Source organism: Hyperoodon ampullatus, assembly GCF_949752795.1.
Source record: "Hyperoodon ampullatus genome assembly, chromosome: 10".
Taxonomy (NCBI): Eukaryota; Metazoa; Chordata; class Mammalia; order Artiodactyla; family Ziphiidae; genus Hyperoodon; species Hyperoodon ampullatus.
Window position 1 is genome coordinate 86,010,518 of NC_136923.1, and position 27,864 is coordinate 86,038,381.

Sequence of the window (27,864 nt, forward strand, 5' to 3'; positions counted from 1 at the left end):
GGCTCTGGAACTAGATTGTCAGTGTTCAAGTACTAGCTCTGCTACATTGGGTGACCTTGGACAAATTATTTAATCTCTTTGTGCCCTTGATCCTCCATTTTAAAAATGAGGGTAAGAATAAAGCACACTTAATAGGGTTCTTTTGAATACTGAAAGATAATACATGTAAAACAGGATAGCGCTCTTTACATGTTAGCTGTTACTGTTCTGTTCTGGGCACTTTACAACTATGTTTGCATGTATTTGTGTGTGGCTTTTATTTAATTGCATGTATTTATTGAAAAATAAATATTAAATATTAAAACAGGACTGGGACTTCCCTGGTGGTGCAGTGGTTGGGAATCTGCCTGCCAGTGCGGGGGACATGGGTTTGAGCCCTGGTCCAGGAGGATCCCACATGCTGCGGAACAACTAAGCCCGTGTGCCACAACTACTGGGCCTGCGCTCTAGAGCCCGCGAGCTACAAGTACTGAGCCTGTGTGCCACAGCTACTGAAGCCTGTGCGCCTGGAGCCCATGCTCTACAACAAGAGAAGCCACTGCAATGAGAAGCCCGCGCACCTCGATGAAGAATAGCCCCCTCTCGCCATAACTAGAGAAAAGCCTGTGCGCAGCAATGAAGACCCAATGCAGCCAAAAATAAATAAATAAAAATTAAAATATATGTATTAAACAGGACTAAAAGATATACACTGGGGGCTTCCCTGGTGACTCAGTGGTTAAGAATCTGCTTGCCAATGCAGGGGACACGGGTTTGAGCCCTGGTCCAGGAGGATCCCACATGCCGCAGAGCAACTAAGCCCATGTGCCACAACTACTGAGCCTGTGCTCTGGAGCCCACGAGCCACAACTACTGAGCCCACGTGCCACAACTACTGAAGCCTGCATGCCTAGAGCCCGTGCTCTGCAACAAGAGAAGCCACTGCAAAGAGAAGCCCGTGCACTGCAATGAAGAGTAGCCCCTGCTCGCCTCAGCTAGAGAGAGCCCGTGCGCAGCAACAAAGACCCAATGCAGCCAAAAATAAATAAAATAAATAAATTTATAGAAAAAGATAGATATACACTGAAAAATTCTTCCTTGATTAGCAGACCTTCTCCCCAGAGATAAACCATTGCTCAGAGTTTCTTGTGTACCTTTCATTATTATGTACAAATGGATACATAAGACTACAATGTTCTGTAGCTTGCTTTTTCCCTCATATATACTGTGTATCTTGGAGACTTTCTCATATCAGCACACATAGATTTACTCCATTCTTTTTTAAGCTTCATAGTATATTCCATTGTGTAGAGGTACCATAATTTGTTTACCCTGTCCCCAGATCAGGGTCATTTATGTTTATATGCAGTCTTCTGTTTTTACAAACAATGCTGCTGTGGGTTCTCTTATAGCTCAGACGCTGGAGTCAGATTGACTGGGTTTAAATCCCAATGCTGTCACTTATTTACTCTGTGACCATGTCTTAGCTTCACCAGCCTTAATTTCCTCAAGTGTAAAATGGTGATAATAATAGTGCCAAACTCATAGGGTTCTTGTGAGGATTAAATGTAAAGTGCCTTAGTGCATAGTAAGCTCTCAACAAATATAAAATGCTGCTATTTTTTATTTTCCAACTTTACATTTGAGTTTCTCTGTAGGGTGAATTCTTAGAAGTTGAATGGCTAGACCCAAGGATGTTTATTTAAAATGGATAGATAATGTCACCTTGTTTCTGTGTTGGATAGTCTCTTTGTCCTCTAAATATACACTGCCTTTCACCACTCTGCTTGGTACCCCAGGAGGCTGACCTCCATGAAAACTCTTATCAGCCAGTGTCTTTGCCCACCAACTTCCAATCAGGTTCCCTGTGAGAAACACTAGCACCAGATGGAAGGGCGGGAGAAAGGAGCTCCAGGCTTGTTTGGCAGTGGCTGCATTCCTTTTCCAGAAGCCTGTTTGGCAACTCCGCCCCAGTGGCCACCGCTCCCTCCACGCTTCAGTAAAAGCTCCCTCCCCTTGCCGGTTCAGGCCTGGTGGCAACCACCTCCTGCAGCTGCCTGTCCTTGGGTGCTTCGCCAACCCTGATACGTTCCCTCAACCCTTACATCTCTATAAATAATCTTTTTGTTAATCTTCCTTCAGTTACCCTCTTAACATGCCATCTGACTGGTACACTAGCCAATTTACACTCTCTCTAATAGGCTGAGAATACTTGTTTTCCCATACTTTTGGCAATACTGTCATGCCAAACGTTTTTTGAGGTTTTAGTTAGCATTTACCCTTACTTCTTTATTTTTTCTGGGCACCGATGTTGTTATTTATCTTTTATCACAGATAGTTTTTCCTGTTGAACTTCAGTTTCTTAAAGGCCATTGCATAAGTATGATCTCAATCCCTCCAGGCTGCTGTAACAAAATACCATAGACTGGGTGGCTTATAAACAATAGAAATTTATTTCCTACAGTTGTGGAGGCTGGGAAGCCCAAGATCAAGCCCAGGCAGCTGGCAGATTCTGTATCTGGTAAGAACCAGCTTCCTGGTTCTTGTGTGTCCTCACGTGGTAGAAGGGGCAAAGGAGCCCTCTAGGGTCTCTCTCTCTTTTTTTAAAAAAAGTGAGGTATAGTTGATGTACAATATTATGTAAGTTTCAGGTGTGCAACATAGTGATTCACAATTTTTAAAGGTTATACTCCATTTATAGTTATTATAAAATTTTGGCTATACTCCCTCTGTTGTACTATGTATCCTTGTAGCTTATTTATTTTATACATAGTAGTTTGTACCTCTTAATCCCTTACCTCTATCTTGCCCCTCCCCCTCTTTCATCTCCTCTCTGGTAACCACTCATTTGTTCTCTGTATCTGTGAGTCTTTCTATTTTGTTGTATTCACTAGTTAGTTTATTTTTTTTAATTCCACATATACGTGGTATCATACAGTATTTGTCCTGCTCTGACTTATTTCACTTAGTATAATGCCCTCCAAATTCATCCATGTTGCTGCAAATGACATTTCATTCTTTTTTTATGGCTAAGTAGTATTCCATCGTGTATATATACCACTTCTTCTTTATCCATTCATCTGTTCATGGACACTTAGTTTGCTTCCATATCTTGGCAATTGTAAATAATGCTGCTGTTAACGTTGGAGTGCATGTATCTTTTTGAATTAGTGTTTTTGGTTTTTTTTGGATAAATACCCAAGAGTGGAATTACTGAGTGATATGGTAATTCTATTTTTATCTTTTTGAGGAACCTCCATACTGTTTTCCATACTTGCTGTACCAATGTACATTCTTACCAACAGTGTACGAGGGTTCCCGTTTCTCCACATCCTTGCCAACATTTGCTACTTTTGGCCTTTTTGATGGTAGCCATTCTGACAGGTGTGAGGTGATATCAAATTGTGGTTTTGATTTGCATTTCTCTGATGATTAGTGAGGTTGAGCATCTTTTCATGTGCCTGTTGGCCATCTGTATGTCTTCTTTGGAGAAATGTCTATTCAGGTCTTCTGCCCATTTTTTAATTGGTTTTTGTTTTGTTTTTTCTTAACTTTAAGTTATATGAGCTGTTTATATATTTTGGATATTAACCTCTAGGGTCTCTTTTTTTTTAAATTTCTTTTATAAGGGCACTAATCCCATTAATGAGGGCTCCACCCTCATGACTTAATCACCTCCCAAAGGCCCCCACCTCCAAATATCATCATGTTAGGGGTTAGGTTTCAACATATGAATTTGTGAGGGGGGTACAAACATTCAGTATATAGGAAGATAAATATTTATTTCCTCAATATTGTATTAAGTTTTCAGAAGGCCAATTAAGAACATCACAAAAGTCAACCAAAATTATTTTAAGACTTATTGGAGACTCTTAATACTTTAAAATATTATATGCTATAAGGAATCGTTATGAATTCTGTTGGGTGTGATGATGACACTGTTGGCAGGTTAAAAATAAGAAAAAGTCCTTATCTTTAGAGATATCCTCAAAACACTTATATGTGAGATGATATGATATCTATCTAGATTTATTTTTTAATTTTTTATTTATTTATTTTTATTGGAGTATAATTGCTCCAGAATATTGTGTTAGTTTCTGCTGTGTAGTGAAATGGATCAGCTATATGTATACCTATATCCCCTCCCTCTTGGACCTCCCTCCCACCTCCCCACCCCCCTCCCCCCCACAGATATCTAGATTACTTTAAAATACTCCAGATAAATAAAAAATAGAGTGTGAGGAATACATGGACCAAGACTGGGAAAATGTTGATAACTGTTGAAAGTAGGTGGTGTTTCATTATATCCACTTTTTTCCATTCTATACCCATTTATTATCCCCACTCCTACTTGTATGAAAATGTTCAAAATAAGAAGTAAACAAATGGGAATTCCCTGGTGGTCCAGTGGTTAGGACTCTGCACTTTCATTGCTGGGGGCTGGGGTTCGATCCCTGGTCTGGGAACTAAAATGCAAGCTGTGTGGTGAAGCAAAAAAAAAAAAAAAAGTAAACAAAAGCCCATAGCAACAACAAACAAACAAACAAAAAGGTAACTAAAAAATTCAAATAGGGGAAAGAATGGCCAGCACAGTCCCCAAGAGAAGCTCTCTAGCCTGCCTCTCAGTATCTGCCGGACCAGCCCTGCTCAGCCCAGGCGAGATAAAGGCAATCCTCGTTTTCAGCACCCATGGTGCTGGGCTGCACCCTGCAGGCCTAGAAGCGCTGTACTTGCTCATCCTTGAGAAGGAGCCGAGAGTCAGCGACAGAGACATCAGTGGTTAATGGGTAGGAGGATCTTACACGGTGCTGGAGTGACACCCCAACTGTGTGTGGTGGACGGTGGGCAGGACATGGCAGTAGTCTTCATTCCCGGGGAAAGAGAGAGGTTACCAGTTACAGGGGGAATTGACTTAGGGTTGGCTTACCAGTTACTGGGGAAACTAGCAGAGGGACATACCTCTCATTGCCCCTTTGATAAACTATCAAAGTGTAGATGTTCTGATCTAAGATAAGAACAATCACTAGCTGGCGCCCGCACAAGTATGTAGGAAGGTCAGTCATGTGAGTAGGGTGTAGGTGAAGCAGGCGCTGGTGGAGCAGGGAATGCACAGGAAGCGAGAGAACAGCCATCTTCGGTGGCCTAATCATACACATGGGAACTTTCCAAGTTCTACCAACCCTACAGTAAAGGTACGCAACAGCAAATCATCAGGAGATTTTCCATTTGGTACCTAAGAGATGAAAATGTTTGTAATTTCCTAGAAGGAGGATTATTAATTGTAGGATCTAATGACAAACTGACTTACAGACATTATATAACATTATATTTTGTCTTCCATGTGGGTTCTTCAGAGAGTGAACTTGGCATTTTAGATCTAATTCAAGTATTTTGGAAACATTAAATAAGTGTTTTTGAAAGTGTCTGTGAACTGGTTTTAATTTTCCATGTAGACAGGAATAGAAATGGTGATGAGAATAATGATATTAGAGACCAATATGAATGAGATTATTACGTAAATTGATGCACAAAATAAGCTGAAGATCTCTGAGATTAGCATAGCAGGAGCTCCAAGCTGTACTGTATGTATCAGATGTAAAAAAACAAACAAAAAAAGGAATCTTCCTGTGATCCAAGAAATGTCAACGGTAGTGATATAAGTATAAAAGTGCCAAACCTGCCTTCTTTCAGATAAAAAATGTAAAAGGTTACTCCCAGGTAAAATCCAGAGGGAAAAGTCATCTAAGTTTACCATTCACTTGTTCACCCAAAATAGGGGAGAGTCTTAGCTTTTGCTCTTGGATTGAAGCCAAGGTACTATATACAAGTTGTGCAAAATTAGTATGTGGAGTTCAATGTTGCTTTTCTTGCTCGGTGATTTTAAAGAAATTGAGTAGTTCCTGTATGATTTTTTTTTTCCTTTTCTAAACTGCATTTCTATGCCCACCAAAGGCATGCTCTAGTATTGGCTACTGTAGTATTCAATATTTCAAAAAGTGTTTGAAACATTTCTTTAACTATCAAAACCCAAAACGTTGGCATTTGAATGGGTATCAAGTGCAGCATTCCTTAATTCTTTCTGCTGTTTGTCACAATTGTTATTTAAAGAGCCAAATATGTATTGTATGACGGCGTTGTACCCTTTTTCCCTTAGTTAAAATAAATGCCAAGGTACCTGGAAAAATAATTCAAGTGAACAATTCAGTAAGTCCATATCTCAGTATGATCTGCATTCCATTAGGTATGACTATGAACATTTAATCAAAACTTTTCAGTTGTAATTTTATGTTCACATTGTATTTGAATACCTCCCAATATTTTTGAAAGAAATCTTTCAAACACACATATATGGCCTGTCCACAGATTTCTCACGCTCTTTTTATTTTGAAAAATTTCAACTATATATGAAAATGGAAAGACTAGTACTGTGAAAGCCTGTATACCCTCTACCCAGATTTAACAGCCATGTTTTTGATCTCTCTGCATATAGTTTTTTTTAACTGAACAATTTGCAATTCTTCGTGACACTTTTGCTCCTTCTATTTCTTCCCTTTCCTCCTGAGCTTTTAATTGTCCCTGCTCAGAACCCTTCACCAATTCTGCTTGCTGCTTGCCCCTTGAACCAGGCATTCTAAATGACTCCAGCTCCATCCTTTGTCTTCAATTAAGCACTAAAACATTTTGTCACTTACTAAAGGAATATCAGACATCAGTAAGAAGATGGAGAAAATCTGCTTTGTGTGGGAGAACTCAAGAGAATGTTCTGGCCTTTGGGTGTTGACTGAAAAACCATACCCCGAAGCTATTCAGAGGAAGGAATGTAGGTAAAAAGCAAAAATGATTTTGCATGTTAGAGGCTTAGGGAAAAGATTTGATGGCAAATAAGGCAGAATATCATCTTTCTCAATTATAAAGTTGTGGGATGTCATCTATCCATGGGAAAGACCTGTCTCCCCCATCTCCACACATAAAGTGGACAATTGCAAACCCCACTAACACAGTATACATGGTAACTCCAAATACACACAGTGCACCTTGATCTCAGGTCTTAGTGCTTCACAGGGTTAATCAAGGTGTTTCCCTTGAAAGGACTGCATCTAATCCTTTAAGTATTAGGGAATGGATTGCTAATCCATAAACAAAAGAGAAAAGCAACTCCCTGTGCTACCTGAATGATAGGTAAATCTTCCATTCAGGAGTTCATTGCTATTAAGGAGACAACACCTGTGCTGAGAATTAAACCTAAACTGAGGTAAAGTGGACCTTGAGATTAGGAGAGAAAAAGAACCAGTACACAGTGCTGATGTGTCAGGTAAAGAACAAGGACGGAGGCAAGCTGAGTCCTTTAGTAAGTTTGTGTGTGTGTGTGTGTGTGTGTGTATGTTTAAATAGAATAAGAAAACTGGATGTTTAAATCAACAAAATGCAGAAGATAAATTAGTGTGTAAGATGGGCATTAATAAGCATATATTTTACTATTGAAAAAAAAGTTTTAAAAAAAGGAACTAGTTTAAAGCAAGATAGTTTCCTTTTTAGTTTTCTTTTATTTACCAAATATGGTAAAACTGTAGCAGCTACAGATTTAACAGAAGTAAAACAGATGATGTTATTAGGAAATCACAAATGCACTGGTTTTCGACGTTGTTGGCTTTTAAAAATAAAACGGTTGCCCTTTTTATTTTGCATTCCATATTACATATTAAATACTCTCAAATATCTAAAGGACCCCAATCAGAATTTTTTAATAATAAAATAATCTTGATGTGACTTCTTTCTTATGAATTTAATAAAATACTTGAGAGGAGAAAGAATAGTTAAAAAGACATATCCTGTGATTGTAATCTACTTTTAATCTAACTAGACACTAAATTAATTACTAATTTTTATGCCTGCTTTATTATAAAATGGTAACCCAGTTGTAAACAACTTACTCTGACTTTATGTCAAAAGACTAGCACAGGTGAAAACTGAAAGTCTAGAGTTTAGTTAATAGTAGTGTATTATACCAATGTTGGTTTCTTATTTTGGCATCTGCAATACAGTAACATAAAATGTTAACATTGGTGGAAACTGGCTGAGAGTAATATGGGAACTCTCTGTAAATAAAAGAGTAAAAAGAGTCTTTGTGACTCTTCTGTAAATATAAAATTATTCTAAAAGAAAAAGGTTATGATTTTTTAAAAAGCCTAGCACGTGATGATATTTATAACAATGGGTGTAAGGATGTAAGGATAATGGCTTGCTCAATATTATCCAGATGATTACTGTAATCGTGAAAATTATACATAAAAAGCTTGTTAATTAATATTTTGGACTTTTCTAAGTAAAATCTACATTTAAAAATTCAGCTCAGACTATCACTTCTAAACAAGTAACCTATAAAGCACAGACTAAGAACAGTTCTCTAATTTGGGGGATATTAGAATACCCAGAAATAGTCTTTCTTGAGACCAAAATAAGTTGGATGAGGCCATTTGAACAAAAGAAAGTTATTGTCTGCCAGTTTCTCCTGCATTTCTCGTTAATTTGGAAGGAAAAATAAAGAACTGCAAGGAATCAGATGTCCATATATATCTTCTTTTTCCATTTTTTTCTGATATTCAGATATTTCTGAAATCAGGACAGTTGGTAAGATCTAAAAACCCAGGAGACAGAGCTCTTTTAATAAGTAATTTTGTAGAGCTCATTAAAGATATCACATGCCTTCTTATTAAATAAACTAACTAACTAACTAACCCAAAGAACCTGTGTCCAGTCCCACCACAGTTCCTGGCACTTAGTCTTAGAGACCAGGCAGCTGGCAGACAGTAGCCCATGGGCCAAATCTGGCCTGTTGTTGTTCTTTTTTTTAAAGCCCATGAATTAAGACTGGTTTTTACACTTTTAAATAATTGAAGAAAAAAAGACCAAAAGGAGAATATTTCATGACACATGAAACGAAATTCAACTTTTAGCATCTGTAAATAAAGTTTTATTAGAACACACCAATATCTCTATGGCTGCCTTTCTGTTACAAAGGCAGAGCTGAATAGTTGTGACAGAGATGATAAAATCTAGCATATATACTGGCCCTTTAGAAAAAAAGTTTGTCAATTCTATTATAGACAACTTCCCCCATACACACACACCTCCCTCTTGGTTTTCAGAGCAGTGTTCTCATTTGACTTTCCAGCTAACTGCCACTCTGGGATTTAAGCAGCCATATGACAGGCTTGGTCTGGTGAGGACAGGACAAGGAGTGTGGCTAGCTAGGAGGGGCCTGGCAGACACTAATACAAAGGTAAGATGTCCTGGCAGACACTAATACAAAGGTAAGATGTCAAGTACTGGAAGAGCTAATATATGGCTGAAGAGGCTGGGCAGGTCCTGGTGATCTGATAGAAAGGTCCCATTTTAGGAAGTCAGCTGAGGAATGAGGAGACAGGAATAGGAGACATGATATGAGTGGTCTAGGAAGAGCCTAGAAGGTCAGAGTTTGCAAGAGCTGCATGAACAAGCAGGGTGAAACCAAACCCACATTCTAATCTTGAGACAAAGGTCACTGCACCATTTTACACTGCTCTCTGGGGTTGGATGGTATTAGGTCCAAAACTACTAATGACATTCAGAAGAAAATCAAGGATGTGAGGGGAACCCTACCTTCTCATAGATTTAACTCCTGTGATGGATGCTGAAGACTTGACCACTAGACTTTCCTTGATACTGGTTTTCCTCCACTTAACAATGGTGTTACGTCCTGATGAACCCATCTTAAGCTGAACATATCGTAAGTCAAAAATGCATTTAATACACCCAACTTACAGAACCTCATAGCTTAGCCTGGCCCATCTTAAATGTGCTCAGACACTTACATTGGCCTACAGTTGGGCAAAATCGTCTAACACAAAGCCTAGTTCATAATAAAGTGTTGGATATCTCATGTTATTTATTGAATACTGTACTGAAAGTGAAAAACAGAATTGTTTACCCTCGTGCTTGAGTGGCTGACTGGAAGCTGCAGTTCGCCGGCCGCTGCCCAGCATCACAAGAAAGTATCATACTGTTTATCACTTGCCCAGGAAAAGATCAAAATTCAAAATTTGAAAGACGGCTTCCACTGAATGCATATCACTTTCACACCATTGTGAAGTTGAAAAATAAGTCAAACCATCATAAGTCAAACCATCGTAAGTTGGAGATGATCTGTATACATTTCCACAAAGTATTGATTACAAGATATCTTTACCTTTATATCTTTACCTTGGGGCAGAAGCTTGTCCTTCTTTCATGACTAGGCCATATATCTAGTTCCATTATCAAAGTGAAAAGCTATCTTACCCATCTCCCAAGCAAGCAAATCTCCCTCATATGTCACTAGAAGCCCCCAGTACCTACATTCATCCCAATTCCCATCTGACTATACAGGAAGTATATACTGTAATGAACAATAGTTGGGCAATGAAAAGTGACAAAAAGAGGGAAGTCATTAAGTTGTGCTGATTCAATCATTTAATAGCCAAGAATAAAAATAGATAATTTTTTTGATTTGATAAATCAAGTGTAGTAGAATAAGTATGTTTTAAAATGTAAAGATAAATACTAAAAAGAGCAGAAAGAAGGAAGAAGTGGTAATAATTTCATCAGTGCTGATAGTATGGGGTCAATTGGTCCTGTCTAAGGAATAGAGGATTAAGTGTATTACATAAATTTACATTTATAAAGAACCATTACGTTAGGAGTTTGGGATTAACATATATACACTACTATATATAAAGTAGTTAACCAACAAGAACCTACTGTATAGAACAGGGAACTATACTCAATATTTTCTAATAACCTATAAGGGAAAAGAATCTGAAAAAAATATAGAGAGATACATATGTATATATGTGTATCTATATATATATATCTATATATATATATCTGAATCACTTTGCTGTGCACCTGAAACTAACACAACATTGTAAATCGCTATACTTCAATAAATAATTTTTTTAAAGAAGTAACTTTTGGGGTAAAAATACAAATATGTATTTCCTTATAACCCACACCCATACCTACAGAAGAAAATACAGTCTGAGTATTGAAAGATTTAAACAGTAACAAAACAAAACACCACAAACAAACAAAAAACAACCAATCCAGAAAACGTTCTACAAAATGTGATGCAGAGTTAAGACCAAACGTATATGTATATGAGCTTAATTAACTCTGACAGGCACTGTTGCCTACCCAACAGCCATTGCCCTGCCTTTTCCCTGTTTTTTTTGTACCCTGCTTTTGTTTGGAGCATGTACCCAGCCCTCTGGGATGAGTCACTGTTGGCTAAGCTGGGCATGGGTATTCTGTGTCCTTTTGTCAGCATCCCTTACATCTAAGAGTAGCCAGGAGTTGACTGAAGGAAAATGTACAACCTAAAAGTTTCAAGTTATGTTTTAATCGGGGACCTTACTGAAGACTGTATAGCCCAGGAGACAGCCTCTCAGATAGCTCTGAGAAACTCTTCCAAAGAGGGAAGGGAGGAGCCACGTATACAGGACTTTTTGTTGGGAAACAAAAACACACCCTCGCCCAGAAAAAAAAAAAAAAAAAACCATGTCGTCAAACATCAGAAGGTTACTGCTAATCACAAAAAAACATCTCAAGTTAATGATTTTAGGGCTTGTCTGTGTATGGGAAGATGCAAGAGTCTGGACTCATTGAAATTATTCCTTAGATGTGTATCTTAACTCTCTAGGGCCAGTATCCTGTTTTTCTCCATCCTGAATTCTCCTCAGGGTGCACCATTTGGGTGACTGCAGTGGCTGATGGCTTGATTACAGGCAACATTCGTTGTTTACTGGAATGGCAGGCAATTTTTTTTTTTATACACTGGTACATGACCTGTTTTTTTTTTTTAATTAGTTTCTGCTTTATAACAAAGTGAATCAGTCATACATATACATCTGTTCCCACATCCCTTCCCTCTTGCGTCTCCCTCCCTCCCACCCTCCCTATCCCACCCCTGCAGGCGGTCACAAAGCACCGAGCTGATCTCCCTGTGCCATGCGGCTGCTTCCCACTATCTATCTACCTTACGTTTGGTAGTGTATATATGTCCATGCCTCTCTTTCGCTTTGTCCCAGCTTACCCTTCCCCCTCCCCATATCCTCAAGTCCATTCTCAAGTAGGCATGGCCCGTTTTTATGGCCAATGAGACTTGAGGGGACATCTACTGCAGGGCACTGGAAAATATAGTTTTTTCCCCTGATAAGATTAGCCCCAGGAGGATAAAACCTTTTACCCTGACTACCCTTTGTTTTCTGCCTTTGAATGTGCCTGTGATGTTAGGAGCTGTGGGAGCCATCTTGTGTTCATGAATCAACAAGAATAAGGGCTGGCAGAGCAGAGGGAAGGAGCCTGAGATCTGATGACTTTGCTGAATGAAGGCCAGCCACCGAGTTGCAGAGTGACTCATATCTTTCCTTGCAACTTTCATTTCTGTCTTCAGGCCTATAGTACAAGGAGGTCACGATTAATCTTGCTTAGCAAAATATTCCCCTCCAAAGCTTTTAACTATTTGCCTTTGCAGACGTTTAGGTATTTCACCTGCAGCAGAGAAGAGTTGACTTTGTACTAAAAATCTTCCTAGCAGAGAATCTTCCCAGCTTCAGATTATATAAGTGACCTTTAGCTTGTGGCATAGAATTCCAGAACACTGGAAATGGCAATGCAATAACGGAAAATGATTCAGAAGGAGCTTCTTGAGGTCACACACTTGGGTTACATAAACTGCTTCAAACAGCCTTTAATTCTTTATTCTTATACATGCTTAAGCTCCTATTAGTTATTGGGTATTACTACTGCTTGGTATCTATTACTGATTTCAACAATGACCTCTTTTTTAGCTAAATCCATTATTCTTCTCCGGTTCTTCATTTTCTTGACCTCTCTATTGCATCCTACCCTCAATGCTCTCTTCCCTTGACTTCCGTTCTATTTGCTAGCAGTTTCTTCTCTTTTTATCGCCTTTGAGTCCTCACGCCACCCGTTCACGAGATATTCCTTTTCCCCAGTCCTTTGCTCCCTACGTTCTTTATTCTTTCACTCAAGGTCACATCATCTTCCCTGCAGCCATTACCTCTGTGCTAACAAAGGCCTGTGCTACTTTCTCACTTAAATTGTAGTCCCCCGCTGCTTCTTGCTATTTACTCTTGGATACTTCACGGGTACTGCAATTTGATCGTATCTCCCTTCTCAACTGTCTCCTTTTTCCATTTTCCTGCCTGTGGTCATGGCACGGTCATTTTCTTAGTCACTGCTGTTGTTTGGTAGAAACGAAAGAAATTTAAGTTGGCTCAAACAGCAGAAATTTATTTTCTTACAGCTCTGGAGGCTAGGAGGCCAAGATTAAGGCATTGACAAGTTTAGGCCTCTCTCCTTGGCTTGTTGATGGCTGCCTTCTTGCTGTGTCTTCATATGGTCTTTTCTCTATCCACACACATCCCTCGTGTCTCTCCCTCTCTTTTTTTTGTCTCTCCCTCTTTTTATAAGGACACCAGTCATACTGGATTAGCGCTCACCCTAATGACCTCATTTAACCTTAATTACATCTTTAGAGGCTTTATCTCTTGATGCAGTCACACTCTGAGGTGTGCTGGGAGTTGGGGGGGAGGGGCATAATTTCATCCATTATAGTCACCCAGGCCATAAAACTTGGTTCTCCTCTTTACTTATCTCCATTATCTTCTATCCAGACATTTAGTCTTCTAGACTTTTCCTATTGTGTCTAAATCTGTTTCTTTACCACCATTCCCAGTGCCATTCTCAGACCTTAATCAATTCTAAATTTCCTTGCCTAGTCTTTATAAGGCCCTCTATAATGACTCACCTAATCTTTTCTTTTGGTATTTTTGTCAAAGCCATTCATGTTGTAAGAAATATAAACGCTAATAATCAAAAGGAACAGTCCTCTGCCCTAATCCCAGGCCCATCACCCAGATGTAGCCTCCCTGTAGAGCCAAATACTGTGCCAGGAGTACATTTTTTCCTTAAGATCCACTGTTCTTAGAGACTAGAAGCAAGATAGTTTGTGACACATATGCGTTCCAAAAACTAGAATAGATTTTTACTGAATAGTGGTGTAACTGTTGGTATATGTTTCTTAAAGGTCCAAATGTAATTTTAAAAATGGAAAAGGAAAAAAAAGACCCACTGTTAACAATCCCTGGGCCATCCGAAATAAGCTGCTCTTAACAACCATACAAATACATCCTCTTTTCTGTCACTCCACCAGTTGCTCAAAAATCTTGCCACATTTAGTTCATTTCATATATGGACATTTTCTAATTATTTTTAGAGCTTCTAATTATTATTTTTTTCCTTATTGAAAGGTATATTAGTTTCCTAGGGCTGCCATAACAAATTACCACAAACTAGATGGCTTAAAACAATATACATTTATTCTCTCATAGTTCTGGAAGCCTGAGGTCAAGGTGTTGGGAAGGGGATGCTCTCTCGGGGCTCTAGGGAAGAAGGCTTTCTTGCTTCTTTCTAGCTTCTGTGGAACCAGCAATGTTTGACATTCCTTGATTTGTAGTTTCATTATTCAGTTTCTGCCTCCATCTTCACATGGCCTTCTTCCTTGTGATTCTGTGTATGTCTGCTATTCTTCTTGTAAGGACACCAGTCATTGGATTTAGGGACCACCCTAAATCCAGGATGTTTTCATCTTGAGATCCTTAACTAATTACATCTGCAAAATCCCTATGTCCAAATAAGGTCACATTTTTTTTTTTTTTTTTGCTATATGCGGGCCTCTCAGTGTTGTGGCCTCTCCTGTTGTGGAGCACGGGCTCTGGACGCGCAGGCTCAGCGGCCATGGCTCACGGGCCCAGCCGCTCCACGGCATGTGGGATCTTCCCAGACCAGGGCACGAACCCGTGTCCCCTGCATCGGCAGGCGGACTCCCAACCACTGCGCCACCAGGGAAGCCCAAGGTCACATTTTTTTTAAGGGTGTTGTTTTTCACTTTGTTTCATGAAAAGAAATATTTACCAGGTTACCAAGAAAATGCATAAGGCAACAATAAGTACCAGAAAAAAAAAGACAGAATGTGCATTTGAGTTCAGCTAAATCATAGTATCTAGCATGTTAACTGGTACAACTTCCAGATTTGCAATGTATTCTTGACTGAGGATCCAGATTCCAGTCTTCTTTTTCTCCATTAACTCATTTTTTAGGGTTAGATCTGATTCCCTTACAGGTTTTCTTCTCTTTCCACAAAGGGACAAAAATTCAGGTCAAAAACTGTAGTCACATCCCGGGCTTGAGAAAATAATTGGTAGTTAAATAATGAAAGCAGTTATTCCTCCCCTAAACATTCCCAAAAGAGAACATGAAGGCTGGATAATTATACATTGGCTTTTTGACCATCAACCCCCAACAGGATTTTTCCATGCTACCATTAAAGTGTTGATTTCTCAACACTGTCCAAGAATCTGGAGTGAATGTTCTTGTCTTCTGCTGAACTTAAAGCTTCTGTTTGGAGTAACATAAACCAAGACTAGTTTCCCTTTCATGCAACAGCCCTTCATGTGTTTGAAGATGGCTACTCTGCTGCCGCTGAGCCATCCTCCCATCAACTAAGAAATGCCCCAGTTCTTTCAATCATTCTTCAAATAACTTGATTTCTAGTACTTTACCCAGCTTATCTGTGCCTTCTAGACAGTGCAATTCTTCAATATGCCTAAGTGTGTACCTAAAACTAAACACAATACCCCAAAGGTGACATCCTGTCCTGCCCAGAGAGATGTGGTTACTTCCCATCAGCCATGCAGTGTTTCTTTTAATGCAAACTAAGTTTGGGGACTATTTTAAAGTATCTGTATCCACTGTTGTACCAAGCTTGTGATGAACTAAAGTCTTTATCTATTATTTTAAGAATTAATACCATTCTGAGTCTTTAATTGCACTTATGCAATTGATTTAAAAAAAACCTAAATATGAGATTTTACATTTATTCCTATTAAATATATCTTGAAGCTTCCAGCCCATGGAGGCCATGTTGATACTCTCATGAGCTCTGAGGACCAGAAGGTCACATTTTGAGGTTCCATGTGGACATGAAGTTTCAGGGGACACTATTCAACCCACGATAAGGGAAAAATATGACTTGTTCAGTATATCATTAATGTTTTTCCCACCCTAACTACTTTGAAGAAAGAGGGAATTATGGTCCAAAATGAACCCAGGAGCTCAAACAATGTCATCATTGCCTTGTTTCTCTCCAACACTATGGCTTTGTTTTCCTCTATGTTGGCTTCATTCCTAAGCAAGCTTACCTCATGTGCCAGCAAAGATAGGTTCTAGCATCTCTCTAGGCTCATCCTCTTCATAGATTATGATCCAAGAAAAAATACAAATGACTTTCCCGATAGTTTCAGCAAAATACCTAAGGAAGTCTCAGATAGACCTTGTTTGGCTCATCTCTGAACCTATCACTGTGGTCAGGGGAATGAACAAAGCTTGCTCGGCCTAACCTGGGTCACATGCGCACCCCTAGTATGAGAGGTGAAATGACCCTACCTAAACCACAGGGAATAAGAATGGGGAAGGATGGTGGCCTAGAGCCTTGGTAGATGAAAATCACATTATTCCTTGCAAAGCTGAAAATAGCTTTATCAATAGCTTGATTGATAGTTTAACTGTACATAAAATTCTAGGTTTATGATAATTTTCTTCCAAAATGTCTAAAGGAATATTTCATTGTTTTCTTTTTCCCCAGAATTTATTATGAAAAAGTTCAAAAGTACAGAAAAATTGAAAGCATTTTATGTGAACACCCATATGTCTATCACCTAGATTCTACAATTGTTACATTTACATTATCGAATATCTATCCATTATTCATCCCTCTATTTATCTATTGATCCATCTTATTTCTTAGGCATTTCAAAATCAGTTTCAGACATTACTACACTTTACTCCCAAACACTTTGGCATGCATATCATTACCTAGAGTTCAATATTTGTTTATAATTTTTTAATTTGAGTTAAAATTTGTATACAACAAAAGGCAAAAATTTTAAGGGTACCATTCAATGAGTTTTGACACTGCAACCCAAATCCATATCAAGATACAGAACATGATGTTCCTTCATGTCCCTTTTCAGTAAACCCCTGTACCTACCCCTTGCAGAGACAACCGTTATTCTGGTTTTTTTTTCAATCATAGGTTAATTATGCCTGTTTTAGAACTTCATGTAGATGGATTCATACAGTATTCATTCTTTGTAAGAATTATTTTATTCCACATAATGTTTTTGATGTTCATCTACATCGTAGTCTGTATCTATTCCACTATATGAATGAATATGCCACAGTTTATCCATTCCCCTATCGATAGACACATGGGGGCTGTTTCCAATTTTCAGCTATTATAAATAAAGCTGTTATACACATTCTTGTACACATGTTTTTGTGGGCACAGTTTTCAACTTTCTTGGACAGACACTTAGGAGTGGAATTGTTGAGTCATAGAATAGCTGTAGGTTTCATTTTATAAGGACCTGCCAGATCTTTATGCAAAGGAGTTGTACCGTTTTATAGTCTTCCAACAATATATGAGCGTTCTAGTTGCTCCACAATCCTTTCCAACATTTGTTGTTGTCAGTCTTTTCAATTTCAGCCATATTGATGAATATGTTGTGATGTTTCATTTTGATTTTAGTATTCATTCCCTAATGTCTAATGATTTTGAGCACTTTTTCATGTGCAATTCATGTATTTTCTTTTAGGTAGTGTCTAAGCAAATCTTTGTTCATTTAAAAACGTGGATTATCTTTTTATGAATTGTAGGGGTTCTTTTATATTCTGGATTCTACACCTTTGTCAAATATGTGTTTTGGAAATATTTTTTCCCAATCTGTGGCTTGACTATTCATTTTCTTTTTATAAATTTATTTATTTATTTATTTTTGGCTGCATTGTGTCTTCGTTGCTGCGTGCGGGCTTTCTCTAGTTGCAATGAACGGGGGCTGCTCTTCATTGCGGTGTGCGGGCTTCTCATTATGGTGGCTTCTCTTGTTGCGGAACATGGGCTCTAGGCACGTGGGCTTCAGTAGTTGTGGCACACAGGCTCAGTAGTTGTGGCGCGCGGGCTTAGTTGCTCCACGGCATGTGGGATCTTTCTGGACCAGGGCTCGAACCCATGTCCCCTGCATTGGCAGGCGGATTCTTAACCACTGCGCCACCAGGGAAGTCCTATTCATTTTCTTAATAGCATCTTTTTGATGAGCAGAAGTTTGAAAATTTGATGAATTTATCAATTCTTTTTTTTATGGTTTTTGCTGTCAGCATCCTTCCTACTCCCAAGTCATGAAGGTATTCTCCTGTGTTTTCTTCTACGTTTTTATTTTAGTTATTACATTTAGGTCAAGAATTCATCTCAATTTTTGTGTGTGGGTTGATGGGGGGGTGTCAAGAATATTTTTCCTCCCATATGAATATCCAGTAGTTTTAGCAGTGTTTAAAAAACAGATTCTGTTGTTTTTCTGACGTCTGATAATTGCATATAGCCTGTTGCCAGTCTGATTTTTTTTTCCTTTGAAGTTGACCTATTTTCTCTCATCTCTGAGTGCTTTCTGGATCTTCTCTTTTCCTTAGTACATCTAATATTATCTTGCTTATCTTTCAGTATACCTTTGAATCTGAAGATTCATGGCTATCTTAGCTTTGGCATATTTTCTTCAACGATTTCTATAACATCTTCTATTGTTGCACTTTCTTTGAGCTTTCTTTCTGGAATTCCTATTGGTTAGATCTTGGACCTGGATTGGACCTCTAGGTCTTTTATATTTTCGCTTTATTTTTGGTCTTTTTCTGTTTTCTAATGTCATATTACCATCTTTCTAGAAAAAATTTCAGTTTGGCAAGCATATTTTTAATTTCCAAGTGGCCGTTCTTGACTTTCTTGTTTTCCAAGTGTCTCTTATTATAGCACCCTGTTTTTTACGTTAGGTGTTCACTGTCTTATAGAATACCTCTGAGAATATTAATTAGAGGTTTGCAAAAATCTTTTTCTGTTACCCAAGTTGGTTCTTGTGAGGTCAGCTTTTATTTTTGCTTCTTCTGTTTTTTGGGTTTTTTTTCTTTTCTGTTTTATGTAGCTGATTTCCCTTGTGTGTCCAGTGATGTGAGGGTGCTTTTTTTTAACATTTGAAAAAGAGGAAATAGGCTGATTTTTTTCTACATTTGTTTCTTCAACTGTTACATATCAGGCTGTTTTCTGCTAGTTAATTTCCCGGAAAAACAGAAGAGATGGACAGAAAATTCTGTGTTCATGAGCAGAGCTTGCTAAACAGGGAGGCTTCTAGTTACAAGGAAAGGCTAGGGAGACAGAGAGAGGAGGGCTTACCTGGACGGCTACCACTCACCTTAGCATTAGTTCATCAGTATTTAATTAAAGTTATTGTCTGGGGCTTCCCTGGTGGCGCAGTGGTTGAGAGTCTGCCTGCCGATGCAGGGGACGCGGGTTCGTGCCCCGGTCCGGGAAGATCCCACATGCCGCAGAGCAGCTAGGCCCGTGAGCCATGGCCGCTGAGCCTGTGCGTCCGGAGCCTGTGCTCTGCAATGGGAGAGGCCACAACACTGAGAGGCCCGCGTACCGCAAAAAAAAAAAAAGTTATTGTCTGCTTATTGTCCTGTTCCCATTACTCTTAGCTTTTATGGCTTTATTCATTTAAAAAATTCTTTACTGTCTTTTAAATTGTGTATTGTAAGGGAGGGGAGACAAAAGTTTTTGCTTAGGCTGCTGTTTTGAACCAAATCTTCTATCTTTTAAAAATTATTTCCTGCTCTTTCTAAATGGGCATCTTCCACTATATTTAGGTTGTTACATTTACTGTCTCATGGATATACCAGACTAGTAGCTACCTTCTTGCCCTCAGTTATTGTGTTTCTTTTCCAGATATTTCCTTCTTTTCTTCACCCTCTTCTTCCACCTAAGCCTAATGAAATTTTTTCCCAACTTTTGAAGCTAACTTGAGCACACTTCCTCCATGAATCCCACCTGTTTAATTCAACTTTCATTGACATCCCTTTCATCTTACTACTATCCAACTCAGTACCTGTCATTCACAATTCAGCTCTTTTTAAAAAAATATTTATTTGTTTGGCCACGCCAGGTCTTAATTGTGGCACACAGGATCTTCACTGTGGCATGTGGGATCTAGTTCCCTGGACAGGGATCGAACCCGGGCCCCCTGCATTGGGAGCATGGAGTCTTAACCACTGGACCACCAGGGAAGTCCCCACATTTTAGCTCTTAATTATACAGGCTAGTGTTGCTCATTCTTGTTTCAGATGTTTATTATTATGTTGGTAACTATTAAAAACTCTTTGGGAACAGGTATTTATTTTTTTTCTGTCCTTCAAAACACGTAGCATAGTATGCATGTGTAGTAGATATTCAGTAAGTATTTGTAATAACTTCCCTACTATTTGCAAGAAAGGAGGCAGATGACAGCTTTTTTGTTTTTTCTTTCTTTCTGGAAACAGTAGGAGAACTGTCTTTTTTTTTTTGCAGTACGTGGGCCTCTCACCGCTGCGGCCTCTCCCGCCGTGGAGCACAGGCTCCAGACGCGCAGGCCCAGCGGCCATGGCTCACGGGCCCAGCCACTCCACGGCATGTGGGATCCTCCCGGACCGGGGCAAGAACCCGCGTCCCCTGCATAGGCAGGCGGACTCTGAACCACTGCACCACCAGGGAAGCCCAGGAGACCTGTCTTTGAATTGGAAGCTGAACTGGGGACACTCCATTCCGGGCAGAAGAAATGCTTATTCTTCTCCACTAAAGCAAAAAACAAGTTACATAGCATAAATGTTTGCTGAAAGCAACAGAGATAGAATGATCCACCAGAGTTGAATCAACAGAGGCAAGAGTGGTTTGGAAAAAAAACGAAGTAACAAAATGTGATTTAAAAATACATTTTACAATCTAGAATTCCACAACGTTTCTAGCAGTGTGTTCTCACCACATTGCTAACAGTGTCATTTTCAATTAAAAAGGAAAGAGGTCTAGTGGTGGAACAAGAGCAAGAGGATTAGTTATAAGTGCTGTTCACCAAATATATCAGCTTCACCAACCTTCTGGGCACATGGTAGGTTTGTACTGCCTTGATCCCGTGAAGTTAGGGGTAGCCATGCAACTTGCTTTGGCCAAAGAAATGAGCATGGGAGTGATGTCACTTCCAGGTGGAAGCTTAAAAAGCCAGTGAGGGATTTGCCATATTCCTGTTTTCTGCTTCAGTGGTCATGGAAGCATGTGATGCTCCATAATTCTGAATTCTTAAAAGTCCATAATGAACAGTCTCTCTGAAGACCTGTGATGGAAACAGTGTGACAGATAAACCTTTGTTGTTTAAAGCCATTGAGTATAAATTACTGCTGTCCAGGGTCAAGCAAACTACAGCCTGCAGGCCAGCTGTTTTGGTAAAATTTTATTGGAACACAGTGATGCACATTTGTTTATGTATTGTCTATGGCTGCTTTCATGTTACAGCTGAGTTGAATAGTTGCAACAGAGACTGTGTGGCCTTCAAGTCAAAAATATTTACTATTACTCTTTAAGAAAAAGTTTACTGACCTCTGACCTAGTCTGTCTTGCCTGTGACAGAACTGGAGGTCTTTGATAAGTGCCCTTATGCGGCCACTATCTGTTTTGTGCACAACGCAAATGATGTTTATAATAGCCAGCCTCCAGGATAGCCTGGATGATCCCCATCTCTTGGTGTTCACACCCTTGTGCATTTCCTTCTCACACTGAATAAGGGCTGACTTGTATGACCAATGTGGAAGTGATGCAGTGTAGCTTCCAAGCCTATGTCATGAAAGACACTGTCACCTCCATCTCCCCCTCTCTGAGATCACTCTGGAGGAGGCCAGCTGCCACCATGTTCTGAGGACACTCAAGAAGCCCTATGGAGAAGCCCATGTGGTAAGAAACTGCAGCCTCCTGCCAAGTCATGAGTCAAGCCTTCAGGTGACTGCAGCCTTGGCCAACATCTTGACTGCAACCTCATGAGTGACTCTGAGCCCAGATCACCCAGTTAAGCTACTCCTGAATCCTGATCCATGGAAATTATGAGATAGTAAATGTGTTGTTTTAAACCACTAAGTTTTGGCATAATTGGTTATGAAGAAATAATTAATGCAAGGTTCAAATGAAACAGTGTACTGGTACTCTATATGCTTATATATATATTTGTACATTGAACTTTATACACACACATTATTTTATTTTATTACTAGACAAAGAATTTATGTACTTTAATAATTAGAGTATACTTGTGTGAATATAGATAGGTAGAATTATCCTGTGAAGGAAATTATTATACATATATGTTATCTTCCCCATTTGCTTTTCAACACCTTAATCTTTGTGGAAAAAAGGGTGAAATGTGTTCTGGGAAAGAAGGGAAAAAATTCCCCAAATATTTAAATTTTCCTTCATATGTTAACTGCTCAATTTGCTTTAAGTTCTTTGTAAAAGAATTAGGTAGAATGAATGGAGCAAACTTTTTTTTTTTAATTGGAGTAAAATTGCTTTACAATGTTGTGTTAGTTTCTGCTGTACAATGAAGTGAATCAGCTATGTGTATACCTATATCCCCTCCCTCTTGGACCTCCCTCCCACCCCACCCCTGCATCCCACCCATCTAAGTCGTCACACAGCACCAGGCTGAGCTCCCTGTGCTATACAGCTGGTTCCCACTAGCTATCTATTTTACACATGGTAGTGTATTTATGTCAAACCTAATCTCCCAATTCGTCCCACCCTCCCCTTCCATCCATGTCCACATGTCTGTTCTCTACATCTACGTTTCTATTCCTGCCCTACAAATAGGTTCATCTGTACCATTTTTCTAGATCCCACATATATGCGTTAATATACGATATTTGTTCTTCTCTTTCTGGCTTACTTTACTCTGTATGGAAGACTCTAGGTCCATCCACATCTCTACAAATGACCCAATTTCGTTCCTTTTTATGGCTGAGTAATATTCCATTGTATATATGTACCACTTCTTCTTTATCCATTCATCTATCGTTGGACATTTAGGTTGTTCCCATGTCCTGGCTATTGTAAATAGTGCTGCAATGAACATTGGGGTACATGTGTCCTTTTGAATTATGGTTTTCTCAGGGCAAGGTATATGCCCAGTAGTGGGATTGGAGCAAACTCTTTATAATACTTTATTTCTAATGGTGATCATGTATTTCTAACAAAAGTGTTAGAAGCCAGATTTTTCCAATTGACTGCTATAACCTTCCTATATACATTCAATGGAATAGTTAGTAATAGCATGTGGAATTTGGGGAGTGACAGGGAATCAAGAAAGATCTTTGAAGTGAAGTTAATAGTGAAGAAGCAAAAGTCAGTGGGAGCCAGGGTTCAAGGAAAATGAAATTAGAATGTTTCTGATGGCACTGACTTTTTCTTTTACAAATTGAGACTAACAGACAAAGATAATGGGTAAAAAATTCCTTCTCAGATAGTATCAGCAGATTCTTCTGGACAGCAGTCTGTACATCTTTAACCCAAAGTATAAACAGGAGGGCGTGAAGTAATATTTTTGGATAATACCTGTAGACATAAAGCATGAGAAGTAGAAAAGAAAAAAGGAAAGTTAGGAGAGATAAAGAAAGGAAGTGGGGAAAGAAGAAGAGGTTAAACAATAAAGGAAAAGCACAGTGCGGTGTAAGTACTCCCCAGCTTATTCCTCTGCTTCTTAACTGTGTTCCAAACTTAGGATAACGCTGGTTACCTGGCCAAATCTTATTTTCCAAACCTGTAACTTGCTTTAGGCCTTCAGGAAATATTCAACTATCAAGCTGCAAATAAGTACTGACCTCCACAGTTCGGGCCTACATGAAATTAGGGTAGGCCTAGTGGAGAAATTAACTATCTCCTTATGTTCCCCCCACACCCCAGAAAAGGCCCAGAAAACAAATATAATTTTTCCTTTTATATATTTTTTTGGTTTTTTTGGTTTTTTTGCGGTACGCGGGCCTCTCACTGTTGTGGCCTCTCCTGTTGCATAGCACAGGCTCCGGATGTGCAGGCTCAGCGGCCGTGGCTCACGGGCCCAGCCGCTCCGTGGCATGTGGGATCTTCGTGGTGCATCGGCAGGCGGACTCTCAACCACTGTGCCACCAGGGAAGCCCCTTTTTGTATCATTTTTGTTTAGTAACCATGTGACTGCTGTGGATGGGAGGGCTGTATGTGCCAGAGTGTGTGCTGTGAATAAACCCTCTTGGACTGTGGAATTTTATTGCCCCATATTATCAGTTACCTTAGATGGTACACCTGTAAGGTTGAAATCTGGAGACCAGGCTCTGGTGCTGCTGCTTTTAGGATCAAACTGGAGACTTTCAGAACTAGTTCTCTAGGCCTGGATTGACTTAAGCATAGACTTGTTCTGTATAGATGTTTGTCATGCTTATTAAACTGTAAGTCATATACATGACCAAAATCAAGGCCCATGTCTGATAAACTTAACAGCATTAATGAAGGGAGACAAAATATTTGAGAATTCCTGAAACAGCTGGTATGCTTACTGGCCGTAATTGTAGTTATAGAGAAAACTGAGCTAGAAGTGTTTTCTTCCTCCAGGGAACATTGCTGCTATTCCTTGGCTCGTGTCACTGAGACCTGACACAGACCCACAGCACACAGTGTCTTAGGATTTGTTCAGCTTGTGACCAGGTGTCTCCAATTCTATTTCATAGGAGCTGAAACTGAAAACTTCATTTTTTACCTCAACATCTGCTCCATCCTGCTTTTTCACGATTATTATAGTAGTGTAAAAAGTTTTCAGTGGTTTCATAGCTAAGACACCAAAAGCACAAGTAACAAAAGAAAAAACAGATAAAATTAACTTGAACCAAATTTAAAACTTTGTGTTGCAAAGACCACCACCAAGAAGGGGAAAACCGACAACCCATAGAATGGGAGCAAATATTTGCAAATCATGTATCTGATAAGGGACTTGTATCTAGAATAAAGAAATCCTGCATCTCAATAATAAAAAGACAAGTAAATCAACTCCAAAAAAAATGGGCAAAATCTCTGAATAGAAATTTCTCCAAAGAAGATAGAATAGCCAAAAGTACATGAAAAGATGTTCAACACCATTAATCATTATGGAAAGGCAAATCAAAACCAATGTCAGATACCCACTTCACACCCACTAGGATGACTATAATCAAAAAGGCAGATAACAACAAGGATGTGGAGAAATTAGAGTCCTTATACACTGCTGACTAAAATGTAAAATGATGCCAACAATTTGTAAATACAGTCTGGCAGTTTCTCAAATGGTTAAAGATAGAGTTAACATTTGCCCCATAATTCCATCCAAGAGAACTGAAAACAGAAGTCTACACAGAAACATTTACACAAATGCTCATAGCAGCATTATTCTTTTTATTTATTTATTTGTTTATTTATTTATTTATTTATGTATATGTGTATGTTTTGGCTGTGTTGGGTCTTCGTTGCTGCACGCGGGCTTTCTCTAGTTGTGGCAAGCGGGGGCTATTCTTTATTTGCTGTGTGCGGGCTTCTCATTGCGGTGGCTTCTCTTGTTACGGAGCACGGGCTCTAGGCACATAGGCTGCAGTAGTTGTGGCATGTGGGCTCAGGCTCGTGGGCTCTAGAGTGCAGGCTCAGTAGTTGTGGCACACGGGCTTAGTTGCTCCACAGCATGTGGGATCTTCCCAGACCAGGGCTCAAACCCGTGTCCTCTGCACTGGCAGGTGGATTCTTAACCACTGCACCACCAGGGAAGTCCCAGCAGCATTATTCTTAATAGCCAGAAAGCAGAAACAACCTAAAAGTCCATCAGCTGATGAATGGATCAACAAAATATGGAATAGCCATTCAATGGAATGTTATTCGGCAATAACAAAGAGTTAAGTACTGAAACATGCTGCAACACAGATGAACCTTGAAGACATTAGGCTAAGTAAAGGACCATGCATTGTATGATTCCATTTATATGAAATGTCCAAAAAAGGAAAATCTATAGAGACAGAACATAGATTAGTGGTTGGGCTGGGAGGAGGCAGAAGTGGAGTGACTGCCACTGGGCGTGGGGTTTCTTGTTTGGGTGTTGAAAATGTTCTCAAATTCTGGTGATGGTTGCACAACTCTGTGAATATACTAAAATCCATTGAATTGTACACTTTAGGTAAATTCTGTGGTGTGTGAATTTTATGTCTAATAAAGCTACTTAAAAAAAAAAAAAAAAAAAACTCTTCCAAACTCTTCTTGGATACAAATTAGGGCCAGATCAAGAAGACATGAACCATTACTATTTTTTTATATCTTTTTTTAAAAACCAATGTCCTAAACTACCTGAAATCCTCAATTTTACCCTTTGAGTTTTCTGCACAGTTATCATTATGTGATTGTGAAAATCAATCAGGGAAGCACTAGGAAAATGCTAGATTTATCTTTCAAGGTTAGCAATAATTTGGAAACCTCAGGAATCTCATCTTTTAGTTGTGAACAATTTATTTTGAAGGGTGGGTTGCAATTATTCTTTTAACTCATGGGTGAAAAATATGTCATTACAGGTAATCTATTTTGATTTTACCAAGTGAAGAGCAGTAATTTGGGGACCCAATAGAGTTCTAAAATTTCATCACAGAGAGTAGCTTATAAAGGATTATGTAGGCTTTGCTTTTGTTGAGTGTTGGCCTTTGCTAATTACTTATTTATATAACTGAGTTTTTATAGGCACACTGGAACTCTGAAAAGTGGGACTCACTTTGGTGCCAAAGACCTGTGATTTGGATGTGTGGGTCCATCCCACAGTACCCTCTTCATATTTTGAGGAAGACAGAGAACCACCTAAGGGACAGGTCCTAGGTCTAAGGTCCTGATTGACGGATCGCCATAGAAATTCTGTTCTCCAAACGTATGGACACCAAGGGGGGAAAGCCTTGGGGTGTGTGTGTGTGATGAATTGGTCGATTGGTATTGACATGTATACGCTGATGTGTAGAAAATTGATGACTAATAAGGACCTGCTGTATAAAAAAATAAAATAAAGTTCAAAAACAAAAAAAAAAGAAATTGTGTTCTCACAGTAGGGTTAAAATGATCCAAGGGGCAGGTTCGTTAGTTTTTCTCCTAAGCCACAGCAGCAAAGCTCCAACGGCGGCGTCTCTCACCTTCTTCGGAGCTTGAGGGCCGCCCTCCCTCCCTGCGCACGTGGCGAGGTGGGGGACAGAGAGCCATGTGCGACCAACGTGAGCCACTTTCTGCTGCACGCTGTTTAAATTCCAGGTATTGGAAATGAATTTTCGGCTGCAAGATACTGCGGGGCAGACCAATCAGTGGCTTAGAAATAAAACCACAACGAACTGAAATGACAGTCTTCGCCTCCTCTTCCGACACACACTTCCCTTTTCCTCAGTCACTCCGCCTCCTTCACCTTCGCTTACTCTCTGCCCGGCGGCTCCGCCCCGTCCCGCGACCCGGCGGAGTCTAAGAGGCGGACCAGACCACTGAAGAGCGAATCCATCCTGGTGCTTCGTCTGGGAGGGCATAAGGGCGTGGCTTTATGACGACAGAGGGGGAGGGGCGAGGGGCCAACTCTGGAGCCCGGGACCTCCCGACAGAGGGGGCGGAGGGAGAACGGGTTGGCTCTTTCCACGCCCTATGGAAACTCCATACGGGACAAGAGGGGAGTGTCTATTCTCAAACTTCCCTTTGAGGCGGGAATGTTAACTAAGAAGCTTAAGCTCAAAGAGTCACCCTTTTAATAGCTTGCTCACACCCTCTGCTTCAGCTCTTCTTTCCTCCCACCTTTGACAACCATGTAAACCTTCCCCCCTTCCAGTTTTTTCTCCCTC

At 39.6% G+C, this 27,864-nt stretch overlaps 1 pseudogene across 1 annotated transcript; it reads left to right on the forward strand.

The window, feature by feature from the left end:
- The first annotated feature begins 5,134 nt into the window (after nt 1-5,134).
- On the forward strand, nt 5,135-27,576 carry LOC307059008 (AP-3 complex subunit sigma-1-like; annotated as a pseudogene). Its single transcript has 3 exons — nt 5,135-5,697; nt 7,176-7,231; nt 27,426-27,576. The product of its transcript is annotated as an AP-3 complex subunit sigma-1-like (transcript).
- The last annotated feature ends 288 nt before the right edge of the window (nt 27,577-27,864 follow it).